This window comes from Lepidothrix coronata, unplaced genomic scaffold (genome assembly GCF_001604755.1).
Source record: "Lepidothrix coronata isolate B3197 unplaced genomic scaffold, Lepidothrix_coronata-1.0 Scaffold65, whole genome shotgun sequence".
Taxonomy (NCBI): Eukaryota; Metazoa; Chordata; class Aves; order Passeriformes; family Pipridae; genus Lepidothrix; species Lepidothrix coronata.
The window spans coordinates 675,233-694,249 of NW_016690245.1; positions in this window are offsets into that span (position 1 = coordinate 675,233).

Below are 19,017 nucleotides of genomic sequence, written 5' to 3' on the forward strand. Positions count from 1 at the left end.
CACATCTTGTATGTTGACCTGAGAAATCAAGGAGACCTCACTGACCTTCATGGCCAAGAATTCCATAAAACCACAAGAAAGACAAATACCACATATCTAGAAAAGGAAGTGTCCTCAGAAAAGGTGTGAGTTCTTCACATCTTCTTCTTCCTACCCATTAGCACCAGTTTCATTTGTCACTTATACTTCAAAACAAAATAGATTGCTCTTTTTTCCCCTATAGATAAACATGTGGATTTTATCCCTAGAAGTAAGATTACCCTTTTCAGAGGTGTTTGTTTCTAATTTGCATGGCAAATGTCGGATATGTGGCACCCAGCCAAATAGATATGAGACAGCTTCCAGTAGAAGATGAATAAATGCTGTGTGAAGTGAACCTGGTTGTCTCCTGTCCTCCAGGACAGGAGAACTCCAGGCTCTGAATGTACAACTCAGCAGTTTTTCTATACACCCGGAGGTCTGCCAGTCCCCTTGAAGAGTCACCCAACACTTTGTGTGCTGCATAAGTGGGAAGCTGAGCAACCAAAACTCCATCCTGCCATTTTATTCACATAATGCTGTGAACCAGTCTGCCAGGACCAGAAAATGTTTAGAACCAGAAAAAAATCTAGACAAGAGCCTTTGATTGCCACAGTAGCTTGCAAATCATAACAGGCCAGCACAAGAGAGCATATAACCTTACGAAACTCAAGTGTTCCAGGACAGTTAAATGGAAGACTTCACTTGCACAATTTGAGAAAAGTTCAGCTCTGAAGTATGACAGGAAAACTCTTGCTCAATACTGTTGTTTTCACTTTAACTCAAAATGAATAAACAGACCCAAAGGAGTCTGGCTTTAGGACAGATTTCCTGCATAGGTACTTAGGAGATACAGGTAGTTTTGTAATGAAATGAAACCTGTCCAACTACTTCAGAGTACAGTATTCACTGATCTCATAACTAAGGAAAAAAAGCTTCCTTATGAATTGCCTTATGAAGATGTATTTCGTTCTCTTAGTACAAGTAAGAAGGTCTCAGTACAGCACTAACTCCCAGGACTGAGTATTATCTTCAGAGGTATAGCAATACGGAGTAACTACACTGTGACAACAGATTGGATCAGATAATATCACAAGACTATTCAATGCTGTACATTCTTGAAAATATATGCTATCTCTAAGCAACAAAGAGGCCTTTATTTTTCTGTTGAAAGAAGCCTCTTCTTACACTTTAGACTGTGTCTCACTCAAGGAAAAAATTATACATATATATACATATAAAACTATATATACTATGTATAGGTTTCAGTTCTTTTATACAGGATAGTCCTTAGGTTTTGACAGAAAAATTTCCCAGCCTTCCATAATGTCATAGTTCAGGATAACATGGGAATTAATAGAGTCAGGCAGAGATACTGACTATGAGCATAGCACTGTAAGCAGAGGACATTTAACTCGTTCTTCTCCTCCTACATCACAAAACACTTTTCAAAGTGGGAAATGTTATTTTCAGGGATTTTTTAGAATAATCTGTAGACACATTGATTAAATATTCCAGTATTTTACTAATTCTCAGTTAAATATTCTGAATTTGATGTGTAACAGTTAAACCACCTATATATTTGAATGCAAATCTTTCTCATTGAAACACTTCATACCAAACACTGTTTTGTCAGACTTACTGAACATTAGACTACTGTCATCCTAACAACTTGTGTTTTACTTACAATAAAGTAAGGTAGCTTTGTTTCGCTTCAGAGCTTTTCAACAGGGGCATGGAAATCAGAGGTAAACGGAAACACAGATATAGTACAAGGTGGCATAATGAAAGATTTCTTTGAATTTGGTATCTGCAGCTGAGTCCTTCATGCTCTGAATCTCTTGTATTTTGGATTGAGTTACATATGTTACCAATCTACACTATGAGTTATGCTCATAATAAGCTGGTTTTGTAAGACAGTCCAAAAAAATTTGTGAGGGATACATGGTAATATATGCAGAACTAAGTTTAAAAAAAAAATTATAAAATCTGGATTATCACTTGAAAAAGAAATTTTTTCCCAGATAATTGTATTAAAAGAGATCCAAAAACATGATACTGGTATTTAAGAGGATGGGGCTAGGAGTGGTGGGAGGAGAATTTTTCTTTAACTAAAAATGAAAACATGCTTGGATTAGTTTAGGGTTCAATTTTGCAAGTTGCCAAGCTTTCTGGTCCCAATTCAGTAAATTACTTAAGCATGTGCTTAAGTTTAAAGCCATCAGCAATTCCAAAGAAATTATCTGACTCACACATGCTTAATAAATGTCTGGGCTAAAGCCAGGGACCTCAGCACTTACTAATATTAAGACCTTCATTTTCTAATTGAATTAATAGTAAGAGTATATTGCACAGAGAATAAAGCCTCCTGCAAACCTCTATGCAAGATGGGAATCACAGCTGCATCTGCTGTAACCCATATACCTCACAGCGTGACTTGACCTTCCCTACCATGGTACAAAGTTGGCCACAATGTTCTTGTCCTCCCAATGTTCCCCTTGTCAAGGGTGAATCATATTCAGTGTTGCTAAAATTCCTAGTTATCCAAACAAGCAATAATAGAAACATTTGAACAGAAAGAAATTTTGAGTCATGTAGGTGGTTTTCTTGTGTGGGAAACTACCCGCTTTGTATCTATGAGATTAGGAAAGTCAGCTTCATTTGCCTCTGGCTGTCTGAGGCAAGCAACAAAAAGCACATTCATGTTCCTATTCCTTCCTTCTCTCGGCAACACAGAAGGATGGGAAAGATTATTAATATCTGTCATAATCAGGTTAAGAGAACACATTCCCTGTCAGTAAGGCATCACTTCTACCAATAGGAACTTTTCCCAGAATTTTTTATTGCCCACCCTGAACTTACATCCAGTCAGATGAAGAAAGTTCAATCCTAATGCTGATCAGTACACAAAGAATCTGGGATACCAGCAGCATTGTTCTTGTGGTGTCCAGCAATACACCAAACCTTAGCTGGATGTGGTATCTGCCCAAAACTGACTAGATTGACTAGAAAAAGCAACTGCTGCATAGAGATGTGGAAGACAGCTCAATAAGACTGTATCATTCTCTATTGCGCCTTTGTGGTCTCTGGCAAACTTGGATAGAAATCTTAAAGAGAAAGATTTTTCATGAAATACCAGAAAAGAACAAATCAGCTTTGGAAATCTTTAAAAAGCAATAATGAGGAGCAGCATGAGTAGCAGCCCAAGAGGATTTCTCCGAAACATTAAAAAAAAAACAGACAAGAGACCTGAGTACCACAGGCAGAGAAAAGACAGCAGACAGTAGCTTCTCGCAGCAGCATGGAAATGATGTGACTGGGGAAAAACAGACCAGGATGAGATTTTAGTTGAGGCAGATCTGGAATGAAACATCAGATCTGGAACCTATCAAGAAACAAGGAGGGAGAATGAGGACAGCAATCCCTGAGACATGTTGAAAGCCTAGGGAGGACATAATTTCAAAAACAGCAGGCTGTGAACATGGCTGTGTTGAAGACGGCTGATGAGCCAAAATCCTGGTTAGAGGCATGTTGACTGAGCAGGAGGGGAACAGAGAGAGAGGACTCGGCTGGGATATAGGAGCTCTGCAGGCCAACATGAGGCCAGGGATGGCAGGGAGAAGATTTTTCTTTCCAGGGTGGTAGACATGCTCTGCATAGAAAGCATTAACATGTAAAAAAAATATATACTCCATGAACAGAAGGACACACTGGATATTAGGACCAGAATTTAAACTTTTCTGTGCCCTGCTTAGCTTTGACAGCATGCTGACAACTGCACTATCCAACAAGTATTTCAGGGGAACCTTACCCAGCACCCAAGGGATTTTATTAAAATCAATATGAAAAACTGTGACATCTTTCCAGAAGAGAGCTTAACAACAGGTTTGCATCAGTTTTGCTTGGAGCCTTTGTGCTGCATTTTCAATCTAAGTATACAGAATGATGTCCATTGAAAGTGTTAAGCTGAAACTGGTGACATCAGCAGCAGCAAAAGATGAGAACTGCTTTCGTGCTGCTCTCAGCAGCCTTATAGAAAAATGATTAATCATAAGTGCAAGAAAAACTTGTCATAAAACCTCAGCAGTTTTACCATTAAATTATGCTATCTATGTTACTTATTAGTTATAGACTGACTTTTTTATTTTTAATGTAAACAAAGGGTAGGTAATTAAAAGTGATATCTGCATATATGCTCCCAAAGTGTGGATAAAACCTTTCAACACATTGAAATATATTCATTTGTGCATGTACTTAGCTCCTGTCATGTAATAAGAAGGAAATTTAAAGAGAAAGATAAAAAAGGAAATCATCTAGGATACCACTGGTCACCTCCTTATTGTCATTTGAGATAAGAGAAAATTAGCCCAAGGAAACCTATTTATATTGTCATATACGTAGACAAGCTGCCCGTATTAGTACACAAATAGATCTATAGGTTACTGTAGTGTTGATGACAAGAGACAGACAGTTGTGAAAATTTCAGAGAAACTAGCAGAAAGCTGAAGGGCAGAACCACTATAAAATTCCATTTCTAAGCAAACACCTATGCAGAGGAGGACTGAATGTTCATAAATGTTTTTTGGTGGTCAAATCCAAACAGGACAGTCTGCAGATTAAATGGTCATGAAAATAGAAATGTTCTCATAAATAATGTAAAATTTGAATCAAGAAAGCGTTGAAAACTTAAGCACAAATTTGTTTGTGTTGCACAGACATATGGACAGGTACTGACTTGACATCCATAAGAAGTAGATAAAGAAATGCCTCTGAAGATCCAGTCTATTCAGCTCCAACCTTGGTGAAGAATCTTAAAGACCACAGCAGAAATGGTAGGTGTCAAAGTTTTTATTTTTAAAAAACTAGAATATTTATGTCTCTGAAAAGAAAATCCTTCCTTCCTTCCTTCTTTTCCATTTTCATCTTCAGTAGTGCGGAAATACAGATTTGGAATCCACTCCTAAAAAATATGCTTTCTCTAAACTACTTTTAAAGTTTTCCCTGTTTGAGTATAAACTATTTTTTGTGTGTGTTTTCTCTAGCAGAGAAATAGTCTATCACTTTCCCCTTTGCAGCTAAATTTGATATTCTTGAGGATTATCTAGACTAAAAACTATTGATTTCTTCAGTATTTCCTCCAAATGAAAAAGGTCATGTTTACTAGAACTCTGATCATTCCTGCTGATTTCTTCTGGAATCTCTTCACTGTTCATATGTTTCTTGAACATCTCTTCATGTCATTTTTACTAGCTTTTTCTGAAGTAGTTTCTTACTTTTGCAAAAGCTATTTAGAAGACAAAAAAAAAAAAGTGAGGAAAAACACAATGTTAATTGTGTCCCTTAGACAAGAAGCTATTCAGTACATGGAGAGAAAATAACTCTATAAAAAAATCACATACTTCACTTCAAACTGATATACATTTACATGGTTACAGTCACCATGAGAGTCCCTCACAAATTTTAGTACATCCCATGGTCCCTTGTGAGAGAGGGAAATACTATTATTGCCTTGCTACCAGTAAGGACATGTGGACATATCAGCAATTTTATATATATATATATATATATATATATATATATATACATATATATCTCAACACACTCATCAACAATTATAGATAAACATTCACACACAATTATATTTATTTATTTTATATATTTATATAAATAATATATTTATACATATTTATATTTCTTATATGTGCTACAATGTGTAAATAGGTAAATTATTTGTGAAGGAGCTAAAAAGAGAAGCAGAAGCAAAATATGTACTTTTAATCCAGGCACTTTGTTGAGCAAGGAAGCAAGATTTATTAACTTATGTTAATATGGTTATTCTGTTTCTGATGCACAAACAGCTTAGGATACTCCTGACAACCCAGACTTGTGTCCTGACAAAATGCTTGAAAGCTGTTATCACCAGATCTGCAGAAAATGAGCATGTCTCCCAAATTCCACAATTTGTGCCCAAATCACTCACAGTCCTTCCTCTTCATTTACCTTAGGTATTTTGGGTTTTTTTAAGGAAGTTTAACAACATGAGAGATAAAGCAGAAATAGAGGCAAAAGACATGTCACCTCAAGTTGAGGTTCTTTCTACACTCCCAGTATAGCTCTTTCATCAGAGAGGAGGGACCCACCCTCACTTCTGGGTAAGAACAGCATGACTCAAAGTCAACTAGCTGAGACTCGTGGCACACAAACAAGCACCAAATACTCCATGTAGGCCTAACAACTATCTGTGGCAGGAATAAAAATTCTCTCCTTTTGAGGATGGGAGATGAGTCTAATGACAATTGATGTAGGAAGGCAATTGAGGTAACTTTGTCCTGGCACATCCACAATACCTCCACATATCTACCATGGGACTTCAGCTGCTCACATGAAGAGAATGAGCTACTAAGATGGTCAACAGATCAAATGCAGACCCTGCAAGAGTGACCAGAAACACTAACGTGCAGTGACTGCCTGACCCATTTCAGCTGCCTCTCCAGCTGGCATCAAGTGTCTACCTTGCTCTCCAGATTATTCCAGTTATACAGTTGTGCCACAAAACTATCAGAAATGAACAACACTCCTAGTCTTGTCCCACACTGCCTTCTAGATTTAGACCACGAAAGTAAGGAAAAGCATATTGTATGCACAAAAATCTGTGGGAAGTGCAGCTGAGGAATACTGATTCCCAGGAAAATTTGAAAATACTGGATGTGAAATTAATGCATCTTTTAGGATGCTAATTCATTTCCAAAAAAAAAGAAAAGACTTTCATCTCATGTCTGGACAATATTCAGAGTTTTTTATTTCATAATTTTTGAGTGAATTACAGTTTTGCCCGAATGAAGATTGACTAAGAAATTGAGTGTACACGAAGACCAATATCTGGGACCTGCATGCACTGAGAATATCTAGATTAAGTTAAGTTGTTTATTGCAAGATAATATATATCCATTGTACCTTCTGTATAAAGGAATTTTCCAGTGGACTCTCTCCTCAGTATTGGGTTACATGGCAGAGCTGAAATGTCTCAAGCACTAAATCTAGTGCATTTCCTCATTTAGAACATTATCAGTACCTGTAAACCATAGAAACAGAACCCTTGCAGTAAAGGTCTATATAATCACAGTGAGTAAATCACACCTTATTTACACATTTTTCATTGATATCACAAAAGCTCATTCTCACTTTTCTTTTTGCCAAGGCCTTCGGTCACACCATACCTAAAAGAGTTGATCCAAATTATTGACTATGAAACTAAAACTTGCTTTTTTTCCCCTGCAGCTGCCACAATAATATGGGTGAAGCCTGTACACAGGATACAGTCATTCAGGCTGTATGGTGATAAGAAAACACCTCATGATTTGAAGAATAAACCTGTGGCATTTTGAGATGAATTGTTACACGTGTCAGGAGCCTCATAAATGCATTTTTAATGAAACTGCCAGGTTAAATCTATGTACATGCATACAAGTCTAAAACACACAGTCATGCAGCTCCCTGGTAGCCAAATTGCATCTTGCAAGCCAGGTTTCTCATTTACTTTGAAGACAGGCCTTTTACAAAGACCTATCACTAGTTGGTCTAGCAGGTTTTAAAAAAACTAGTAGGTTTTAAAAAAAACCTAGTAAGTTTGTTTGAGTTTTTTTCCAGCTAGGTAGAAGGAGACAAAGGTGGGAGAGAAACAGCACCCACTGCAGCATTTTTCTGCCCAAACAATAATAATGGTTACCCATCAAGACAACTTCTGAGCTGGCAGGTCTTTAGCTCAGCCAGCCCAAATGCATGAGTTCTGCTCTAAGAAATCATAGGTGAAACTGAGAAAGGTAAGGAGAGAGAGGTCCAGAAAGGGCAGGGGGAAATACATAAGAAAAGAAGGAAGGTAGAAGACCAGAAAAGAAGAGGCGGTGGAAAGAAAAATAATTGAAATTTAAGGACACTAATTTCTCTAATCTTTATGCATTTCTCATTTGTTGGCTCAACATCAAGTAGACTTTCAGTGTATAGACTAGAGCTTTGACAAGGTTATTCAGTCAGCATTTGCAAAATGAAAACCGAGCACATTTTAAAGTCTGTTGCCCTTGGCAGTAAATTGTATTTTCATGATTCTTGAAATGTGGAAGGTTGGTCACCCTGTTGGTTTGCACACTGTCCATTGCCTGACAGAAGCCAGCTGACTAACCAGAAAGGGAAATCTGGGGACAAAGAAGCAGAAATGATTCAGATGTGAATTCTGCCCTACTTCATTAAAACATGTAGCTAAAGCCATATACAGCTGCTGAAAACTCAAGGCTATGTTTGCTGCATTACTGAAACACAGTTAGCAAATTTGCCTCAACTGTCATTTTTTTTGCTAGTTTATGCTAATTTATAATAGGTATATTTCATTGTTATTCTTTGTTGTTACCTTGTTCTTACACTCGAGAGGCAAAGATTAAAATATATTCTGTTTTTCCTCTTTTTCCCCCATAAGAGAACTAGATGATTTGTCTTTGTTTTGCACTCAAACTTTGGAAACCTTCTAAATAAATCAGTTAGTCTATGAGCTCCCACAGGTACTTTAGGTGTTTACACCTAAAGTGTAACAACTTAGCTCCAGTGCTGCAAATTTGTATGCACAAAGATGGCCAAGAATAGGACTTATCTCATCTAACCTAAGAGATAGGAATCTAATCTACACAGTCGTCTAGGCTACACTTCTGTTGGCAATTGAGAGAGGCAGAAGTCTAAGATAGAACGTATGAATCACTCCTCCAGAGGCGAATATCTCTCTCCATTGACTGTAGCAGGAACCTAGGAAGGTTGGTTAGACTAGACATCTAACATCAAAATGATCAAACTAAGTGAGCTAAATCACATTTGAGGTGCAGGAAGAGTATGTTGAAATTAGGGAAAAAAAATTGTACAAATATTAAAATATTTGTGTAATAAGGGTTTTACACTGTCAAGTTTTTAATGGCAAATACTATATTCTATATATTTAGAGGAATACACTTTTTATTCTGAACGGTATTTTTCTTAGTAAAATTAGAAAGGGATGCAAATCAGAAAGCTCAAGTGTAGGAAGAAAATTATTTAGAAGTACATTACAAAATATTTTAAAAGGTAACTTTTGCTACTCTGCCTGATCCTTCATTCATTGCTAGAGATGGCCAATCTGCTTCTGAGGGGCAGTCCTCACAAAAATCAGTGGAATAAAAGATTGGATAGTAAAAACAGCAATACGGAGGTGTTTGGGAGTATCAAACTTAAGAAGAACCTCTTATTCTTATATATTAGCAACAGTGAATGATGATACATCTGCTCCCTTGAAACTTCAGGAAGAAATAGCCATGATGTTGCCTGACTGTTAGGATGCTATTCAAATAATTGGTTATTGACAGCATCCTGTATCAAGTACATTAAGAGGTAAAAATTTATGTTGGTAAAATTATCAAGAGAAGATAAAGACTTTTTGATCTGATATGCCTGAAGACCATTTTGTGGCCTGGTTAACATGGATCCTGAAATGAACATTCAAAGGTACATTTTTCTGTACACCATCAAATCACAGAATGTTGGTTTTTTTCCACAGAGGAAAAAAATTGCTTTAATTTTGCAGGGACGGAAGGAAGCAAATGCCACCCACCTTGAGGCCTCTGATTTCAAGGGACTTCCCTTCTCATTGCATGTGTTTGTGGGGAGCAGAGGCTTTGTGTGTGCACAGCTATAGTCATCTTGCCAAAACCCACTCGGCGGCTGCTGCCACCCCACCGACGCAGCTGAGGGGGTGACTGCTGTGCTGAGATACTGAGTCAAACTGGAATCTGTCCCGGCTCACAGCCCAAAAACTCAGAAACTTTGGTGCCAGATGCAGAGTGGTTAGGAAATCCACCCCCATAACCCAGGGATGGGGTGCACAGCTGGAGCACAGATGCAGACAGACCTTCCCTGGAATGGCTGTAGGACATGTGGGATCACCAAATCCCTGTGACATGGCACACCCCAAAAGGCTGCAATATGCCCCGTGTTTACAGCAGGTAAGGAATATGTAGGGAAACACGCACTGTTCCGCCAAGAGATCTCCACATGCCACTCAGCTGTCAGCTTTGTTCTGACGGCCTGGAATCAGGTGGATTTCACTCGGCGCTGCAGGGAGACAGACTTTACCACTTTGTGACTCACGCTTGATCGGGGAGAGTGGGAACAGCAATCACTTATGACTCACTATATTGTATAAGGCTATGGAAAATCATTTGCCTGCATACTGTACAAAAACATATTGGAAGTGTATTAAATATGTTGAAGTAATTGGAACACAATTAAAATGTTCTGAAGCAAAAGAGAGAAAGGTTACTCATTACCAGTCTCTTCCCTTTCACAGAGATAACCTATTAGCAGAAATCTGAAGTATTTTCCTTTTGAAGTAGTCAAGGCTTTAAAATTATGTCTAGAAATAGTACTGTGTGAATAACTTGGGGTGGGGGTTATATTCAAAGAAAACTAGTAAAGTTTTTGTCTTCCTGACAGCGTTTTTTTCTTCCTTTTTGTGAGCAACTATTCCTAGCATAAGAAAAATGGAAGTTTTTCTGAAATGGTAGGAACAAATATATTTTGAAACTTTCCCTCTAAAAGCAAAGTTACGCAAAAGCCTAATGCTTGAATAAAACAGACTCCAAAGGATATGTTACACAAGAGGGAAAGAAACCATAGCCTGCAGATTGGGGTGCTGGTCTATGAAGTTCTTTGCTTTGCTAGAATTTAAATGAGGACTTTAGAAAAAAATCTCTTCAGCCTAAATCTTAAAAAAATCTGAGGTGCCTGAACCTTATGGGAGAATTTAGAACCTGGAGTTAAGTGACTTGGATGGGGCAAGTGACGGCAATATCAAGTAGAGAGCTGTGTTTGAACAATCCTCTTTCCTTCAGATCAAAGCCATGAGCAGAAATACTATTTAAAATATTTGTAGCCGGAAAGGAGAAAAATCCTGACAAAAATTGCTGGTTTTGAGACAATTAGTTCCCTGACACAGTGCACCATGAGATCAGACAAACCCTGTGAGAGCACGGTGGGTGGTGGGTGTATGAGAGCAGGAACCAATGCTCTTCCATTCTTCAATCTGAAATCACAGACAGGACAATTCACGGAGCGAAACTACTTGTTATCACCCAAAACTCAAGCTAAACTAAAACAAGTGTAGGCAATGGTTAGCTGATTGCTAGGCAATGGCTAGCACAGCAAAAACAAGCTAAAATCATCTCAGGCCAAGTCAAGCCCAGGCACGTTTTTAATTCATGCACTGTCAGGTCAACAGAAAGCCCCTGACCTTTTACTCATACTGGCAAGAAATCACATGTGCTGGGCTACAAAATAAGGACTAGGAAACAGAGAGGAAGAGAAGGATAATCTTTCCCTACCGTCAAAGGCAGATCTATGTAGGACTGCCTCAAATGTGTATGGTGTAGCTGAGGCAGTCTGTATCCTGAGTTTGGGCACCAAAAACTTTCCTTTTAAGATAATCCTTGTTAAAATAGAGAAATTACTGTTCTGTCAGAAAACAGACAGGGTGCCTGGGATCAACTCTTTCGCAAACTATAGCCTGAAGATCAGTGCCTTTCAACAAGGAGCAAATCCTTCAGTCTATTCAAAGTTTCAGGCTTCTCTGAATTGCCTTTTTCCTTATTTTTGAAGTTTTTCTGTCCTGCCTATGCAACCAGAAACGAAGGATTCATGGGCCAGAAAAAGCAAGAAGCAGCAAAGCAGCAAAGTCCAGTCTGAGGGCTCATCTGGAAGGGCAAAATCTGAGTTTACATTTAAATCTAGGCAAAACAATAAAACAAATGCAGGCTCATTTCCAAATATTTGACATCTGGTCAGAGCTTTGCAAAGAGGTTGATATCTTGCTCTCCTGCTCATTATTTTCTTCCACAAAACACGCCACTTCTGTGCATGTTGCTGTTCCTCTTGTCACATGGACTCTTAGGACAGCAAAGAAGCCCCTCTCTCTCCTTATAGAGCACCCTATCCCTCTGGAAAAGGGCATCTCTCAATGCAGCCTCTTTGGAGCATTTCTGAAGTCACATTGTCGAGCTGCCTGGGACCTTGGGGACATCCCAGTGTCTCCCAGCACAGTGTAACTCCACCCACTCAAACCAATCTAGCACTGACTTACTCTTACATCCAGCCAGTGAGAGGTGTCCCTCAGTCAACTAAGTGGCAAGCAAGGCAGAGCTTAAAACACACAATGAGTTTCACATAAAAACTGATACAACTACTCCACATTACTCATTTGTCTTTGCTTTCTTTTTATCTCCTAGGCAAGGGTCCAACTGATATCCCAGCAAAGCTGATGACAGCACTTGAAATTTTGGAATATTGTCAGGTTCATATTCTGTTCGTGTGTAGAAACAAATCTAGTGTAAACCAGAAGTTTTCTAAAAACCATATAATACCACAGGCAGAGCCATGTACTTATATCTCAAAAAAGCACCCAGAGCAATACTGAGACAGATCAAAATGCAACATTTTACAGGAGACAGAAAATCTTTCCGAATATCTGAGACGTAAAATGTGATTTGCTTACTACCTTAGTAGGGGAAATAAAGGAAAATTAATAGTCTTAATCTTATAGGAAAATATCCCGAAATGGCTAATATAACCAGCTAAAGCCACTACATTAAATTAATAACTTGGTTAAATTTAAAAGATCAATCTCAGAATGCTGGCTTGAATAGACAGAAAGTGGTAAAACCTTATCCACTTCCTCAGTGTTTTCTAGTGGTTATAAAGATTTTAGCAGACAAATAAACTAGATGTTATTGTCAAAATCACTGTGATTACTGCAGAACAGGTCTATAGGAGACCAAAGAATAGCACAATAATAACGAAATTGCATCAGATAAAATAATAAGGAAAGGAAAATGGTGATTGCAAACTGTGGATTTCAGGCAAAATGACAATACTGATTTGTGGACCAGAGGTCAGAGTAATAAAAGATCCTGGGAAAAACACACTAATTTTCCTTGATTTGGGCAAACAGTCCAGTCCCAAAAGAGTTTTTTAATTTTTTTCTAAAAGAAAATATATGTGAAGTAAAGAGGACAGGTTATTTTATTTTTATTTTTTTTTTACTTGGGGCAATTGAATAGAAGTTATTTTTGTATACTTACAAACACATAAAGGCTTCACAAGGAAAAAGAGGAGTGAAAATTTCCAGTGTTGGATTTTTCATAACAAGATAACTAGATATGTAATCTGAGGGGTTGGCAAGGAACAACTTTCAATTTTAGGTGGGAGGACAGAGGTTAACCATCACATTCACTAACTCTTCATTCTGTTAGCAGAATAATTTCACTGGATGATATGAAGGTATTTTAGTTGGCCCACATGTATATGGAAGGGCTAAAGAATAGAAACATCTTTTCCATTTAAGATTCTTGAGAAAGGTGAAAATTGTAGATTTTTTTCTTCAATCTCAGATTTAATCCCTTATACACTGGGGCACAAAATAATTTTTCAATGGAAGAGATTAAAAATATAGCTGGTTGTTTTTCAAACAGATTAACAAAGACCTCTCTGTTCTATTATCAGTGCTCATATCTGTTCTGGTACAGGATGTGTCATTGTTCTCTGTACCAAAGTATTACTGCATATTGTAATGTTTGTTGAGAAAAATAATTAAAAGGAAAGTTCAGGAAGTGGTTAAACCCTAACAGTGTCACTCTGGGATCTACATGCATAGATTGTGTCCAGTGTTACGGAATGAACCCAAGAGACCAAATTAATATTCTGTTACATCCCTGGATACTTCTGGAGACTTTGGCAAATTGTTGTTCATTTTGTGCAAGTATTGCCTTAATATTCAAATTCATGAAGCACTTGAAGATGCCCTGGGTTTAGTAAAACTTGTTTGTATTCAACATTTTTGAAATTCAGGTCACTACATCACTATATATAAAGAACCTCAGTAGGCTGACCTGATTTTTGGAAGTGCTAAAGCTGCTACAGTTTTTACTAAAGTCAGAGGAAATTATAAGTGCTCAGTAATTGAAATATAGCAGACTTTTGTTCCATTTTTTAGCTGTATCTTAAAGATTTTGGCTACCTAAAGATAAAAATCTTAAACTGGTCTTGTAACTTCATAATGGAACAGAAATTTGTGTAATTATATTAAAGGAAGGAAACAGCAATTGGGTCATTGAGATTGAGGTAGAAAAGCAAGTTCATCCTCATTTTGCTGAATTCATCCAATGTCTTTATATTAAGAAAATATCTCAACTTTCAGGATTTTTCCTGAGGTTTCATTCATAATGTAGTTAAAAAGAATGTGTACTTTTCCATGGGTATTTCAAACAGTAGTGAGATCTGCTGTCATATTTAAATACTTGTCAGGAAAAAAAATTGTAGGTGGGGTGAGGATACAGGGGGAAATTTTCATTTGGGAAACACTCCCATTTCCACTGGAGTCAGTGAAAGAATTCCCGCTGACTTCTAAAGGCAGCAAAACCAAATCAGCACCAAAAAAGCATACAGTATAAAAAAGTATCCCCAGTCTGATGAGACTTCATTACGTAATTTAAAAAATATGAAGGATAAATCCAGGCATCTAAATGACATACACATGTGTTATGCACCATTAATAAGTGATGAGAAATAAATAAATGAAAATGAACATGCCCAGTGCACTGCTGCTCTTCACAGGATGTGAGTAGGAGAAACCTAAAAATAGAAAAGATGATTTTATGTGCAAGTGCCATGAAGGAGCAGTGGTTCAGCAGGGAAGGATGTAAACAGAGAACCAATGCAGTCCCGGTGGGGGTGTACAAATGTGAGAGAGGGCACAGCTTCTCTCTCTGTGCATAGCAAGAAGAGACCCAGGTAAGGCACAAACAGCACAGATCTAAATGCCCTCCCACATTCAATTATAGCTGATTTTTTTCTTCAGTTTTGATTTTTCTCTTGTCCCTGAGAAGTTGCTGGTTACTGGCTATTTAAATGTCTTGTATATGCCAGTTTATTTCTTATTTTTTTTGTGTCTTGCATGTCTGCTAAATAATTCACACCATGAAAAACAAGCAAGTAAGCTTCTTTTATGCTTCATTCAGGAAGCAGTGATGTTAGTGGTCACCAACTAGGAAAGGAAAGATGGTCCCAGGAACTGTTTGAGCCAAACACTTTGAAGATCAAGACCAGATCCTTAACTTAAAGACCAGTTGTTAACTTCCTCCATGTGAAGAATGATATGTTCAGTTTCTAATTGGCAGCTGCTGTAGGAACCCACAGCTCACTGCAATGATGTCAAGCAAGAGCAAACAAAACATCAAGAATATATATATGTATAAGAGCACAACAGTTTCCTCTTAGTTGATGATTTGCCTACAAAAATAAATCCCACTTGTTTCAAGACCTTGACACAATAATGAAGCACAAGTGATACCAAGCATCTTGACCATTTCTAGAGCAGCCACAAGAGCCTTCCAACATCCCCCTGTATCTGGCTGGTAGGTGCCAAAACCAGACATGGCGATGAGCATGTGGTAACTGTCTTTTTTTGTTATGTGCTCTATGCGTTGATTCTGTTTTTTACAAGCACAAATGCCATAAAAAGTAAATCATATCATCCTGTGCTGCATTATCTGTTGTGATTATGTCCATATTTCTTTAGGACCTCCATGTCTCAGTGTATAGAGGATCCCATATCTAAACTCCATGAAGAACTCCAACTGCTGGAAGCTGCTGGAGGCAGAATGTGCAATACAAACTCCTCTTGTTACAGTAGAATCCAAAATAGTTAAAAATTAAACATCATGGCTGGGCTTCGCGAACGAAGATTTGGGAAGGCTCTATCCACATTTGCTACAGGCACGCTGGTGGCTTATGAGGCCAATACGTGACAGACATATCCGATTGCAAAAGGCACAGCGGAAAGACTCCTTAGATGGTGTATTCTGCAATACACGGTTCTTTCTGCGTTGCCTTTTTTCCTCAAGAGTGATCCTGCGTGTGTTCTCGAAGGAGACAGCTGCGTTACAGATGGTGTGTCTCCAGGTCTCCCGATTTGAGGCCAGAGTAGACCAGTTATGGTGATCAATATGGCCAAGGCTGAGATGTTGTTTCAAGGAGTCCTTGTATCTTTTCTTCGGGGCTCCTCTCAAGCGGTTGCCAGTGGCAAGTTCACCATAGAGCAGGATCGTAGGGAGGTGGTGGTCCTTCATCCTTGAGACGTGCCCTGCCCATCGCAGCTGCGTTCTCAGTAACATGGCCTCAATACTTGTGACAGCTGCTTGCTCTAGAACAGATGTATTGGTTACATAATCTGACCAGTGGATGTTTAAGATTGAACAGAGGCAGCGTTGATGAAACATAGAGGGACAGAAATTATTCCTTGGTAATGATGCTTAACAACACGGATTTCCTTGCAGATCTTACTTATGTGTTGCTGGATTCTTCGTCTAGAGAAATATCTCCTCAAGTTAGATCAATTGTGTACCCTCAAGAGGTCTTCTCATTTACTCAATTGTCATGGTGTCACGTGGAATAAATGTGGATCTGGTGTCAGTATTTCATCTGAGAAGTAAAAATTCCAAAAAATGTTTGAGTGTCTACTGCAAAGGGCAGTGTGAGAATCAAAACAGAAGCCTGAGCAGAGTCAAGGTCTATAGGAATGAGGTAAACCTCAACTCCAAAGATTGGTATAATGAAGAAGGGTAATACCTGCATTTAGAAAGTAAAGATTAAAAAGCACATGATGGACAGATGATTTCAAGTGCATTCTGGTGAAAAGCTGAAAAACCAGAGGCCTGTCTTCTCCACATGCAGAAACTAACTGTGAAAGCTAACCAGAAACTATGACTGGAACTAGAATACAACAGATAAGAGAAAGATGGTGTTGTGAAAACAGGGACCCTACTTGTTCCAGACTACATCATCAAAGGCAAAAATGTTCCCAGTGCTAGTTGAGTTATTCCTTATGTCTCCGGTTGTGGCAGCATGGAAATCATGAATGGTACAGGAGATGCCAAAAGGGTCTCATATACCAGAGCTGCAGTGAAGAACCTAGAATCCAAAGGCTAGGACCTCAAATAAAAACTTACTCTTTAAATGAAGAACAAAATTTTAGTTTTAAGAAATGCAACAGTAAAAATCTTAAGCCATAAACAACAAAATAGTGCACACCTACCTTGGACCATATTGAGAAATCCAAGGCCTAAACTTTGCATATGAACCTTGCACCAGAAAATGTTGGGGACTGTAATACCAAAACACAACTGAGAACATATTCAGCATTGAAGCTTGACAGCCACATTTGCAATATCCTGCAGCTGAATAAAGCTTATTGATTAACGTGGCTTTACAGAGACCAAGGCTATCCTGATTATGAAGCACAGCAAATCATTCCATGAATGGAATGTATTGTATCATGTGGATTTACTGCCACAGGCTTAACCCTTTTGTGTGATTCCTGCACCACACTTGATTTTGCAGCATTGATGTTCCTCACAATGCATAAAACGGCAGAGGTTTGTTTTGAGTTGAGGCAGCTATGCAGATTTGTACCAGCTGAAGATCTGGACTATGGTATCACCACATTCATTTCCTGCATGCAACATATATTGTTGGGCTGCAAAGAGATGTTGGAATTAACATATTGCAGCTAGGGACAACCAGCTTCCTTCTAACCAAACAAATGCTTGTCACATTAAAGTGGACAGTGACTGGAGATTCCACCCTGTCTCCTCTGGAAAACAGGTGACATTCACAGGAGAAAGCTGGGCTGTATCAGAAAGATTAATTTTAAACCTATAGTGTTCTGCTGGTAATTGAGACAAAGAGACGGTGTTTGCAAAAATGGACCCATTTGTTGCTTCTATAATTAGAAAAAAACTTGGATAAGGTGTCTATTTATGGAAACAAAAGTAGGAGCCATTGTGTTCTCCCATGCCACATAAATGTTGCAACCAATCTTTCTACACAAAACTATTAGGTAATGATATCTCATGTACATGAGGAGACCTAGCCCCAAAGTTCACTTGCAATTTAGAATATTTGTAAAGTCTGGAATAGGTTAAATAGCTGAATCTCCGCTCATTACTATTGCTGTAATTCTTTTGTTTTACAGGCTGGTTTTTAAGTGATAAAAGCCTTTCAGCCTGTGCAGCTGAGATGCTCAAGCTTCTCAGCAGCAGGACAACTTAGCCCATGAGAAAGACTTCTTTCCTTAGGCTAGAAAGTAGAAAAGTCTGCATTAAATAGTCTAAGAGTGAAATAATTGTAGCCTTGATACTTCATGGTTCCCACATTGAAAACCTCTCTTCCATGGAAAAGGAGTTGAAGAAGATCTCCGTCAATTCTTAACCTGTAATGACCTGACTTTACTGAATTTTTATATTGACCTGATCCAAAGTGCATAAAGTTAACAGAAAACTTAAGGTGGAAAATGTATTCTAACAATAAATGACAGCAAATCATTTGCAGCAGGAAAGCTGTTTGTTTGCCTGAATGGTTACAGAGATCAGAACACGGACTATTTACCTGGCCAGCTGAGACTTCCACCTTCATTACAGCACCAGCGTGAAATCTTGCAAACAGTTTAAGAGCGTATCAGAAGTTTCACTGAAAGACAATGATAGTTAAAAGCCGTCTGTGAGGGATTCAGCAGACAGACTTGGAATTAAAGAAAAGCTGTAAATCAAGAGGAACAGTTGGGACTTACTGGGTTTAGAACCTTTCAAAATACGCAGGACCCTTCAGAGAAGGAGGCTATAATCATACTCATCTGAGTGGTAAGTGATGCTAACAAGTTGTAAAGTGAGAAGCTGAAGGTCAACAAGGTCAGACAGTCACCCTTTTTAATAAAGGTGCACTTAATGGCTAAGACTTTCTTTGCAGTCCTCAAAACCACTTCTTAACAACTCTCTTCTTTGGGTCTCTCAGCATAAAGCAGTGGAGTTGTTTCATAGATCAGGCCTAAGAGGGTAATTCTGAGGCAGACAGAGTCTAGCAGTAAAGTCAGCAACTGAACTGAAA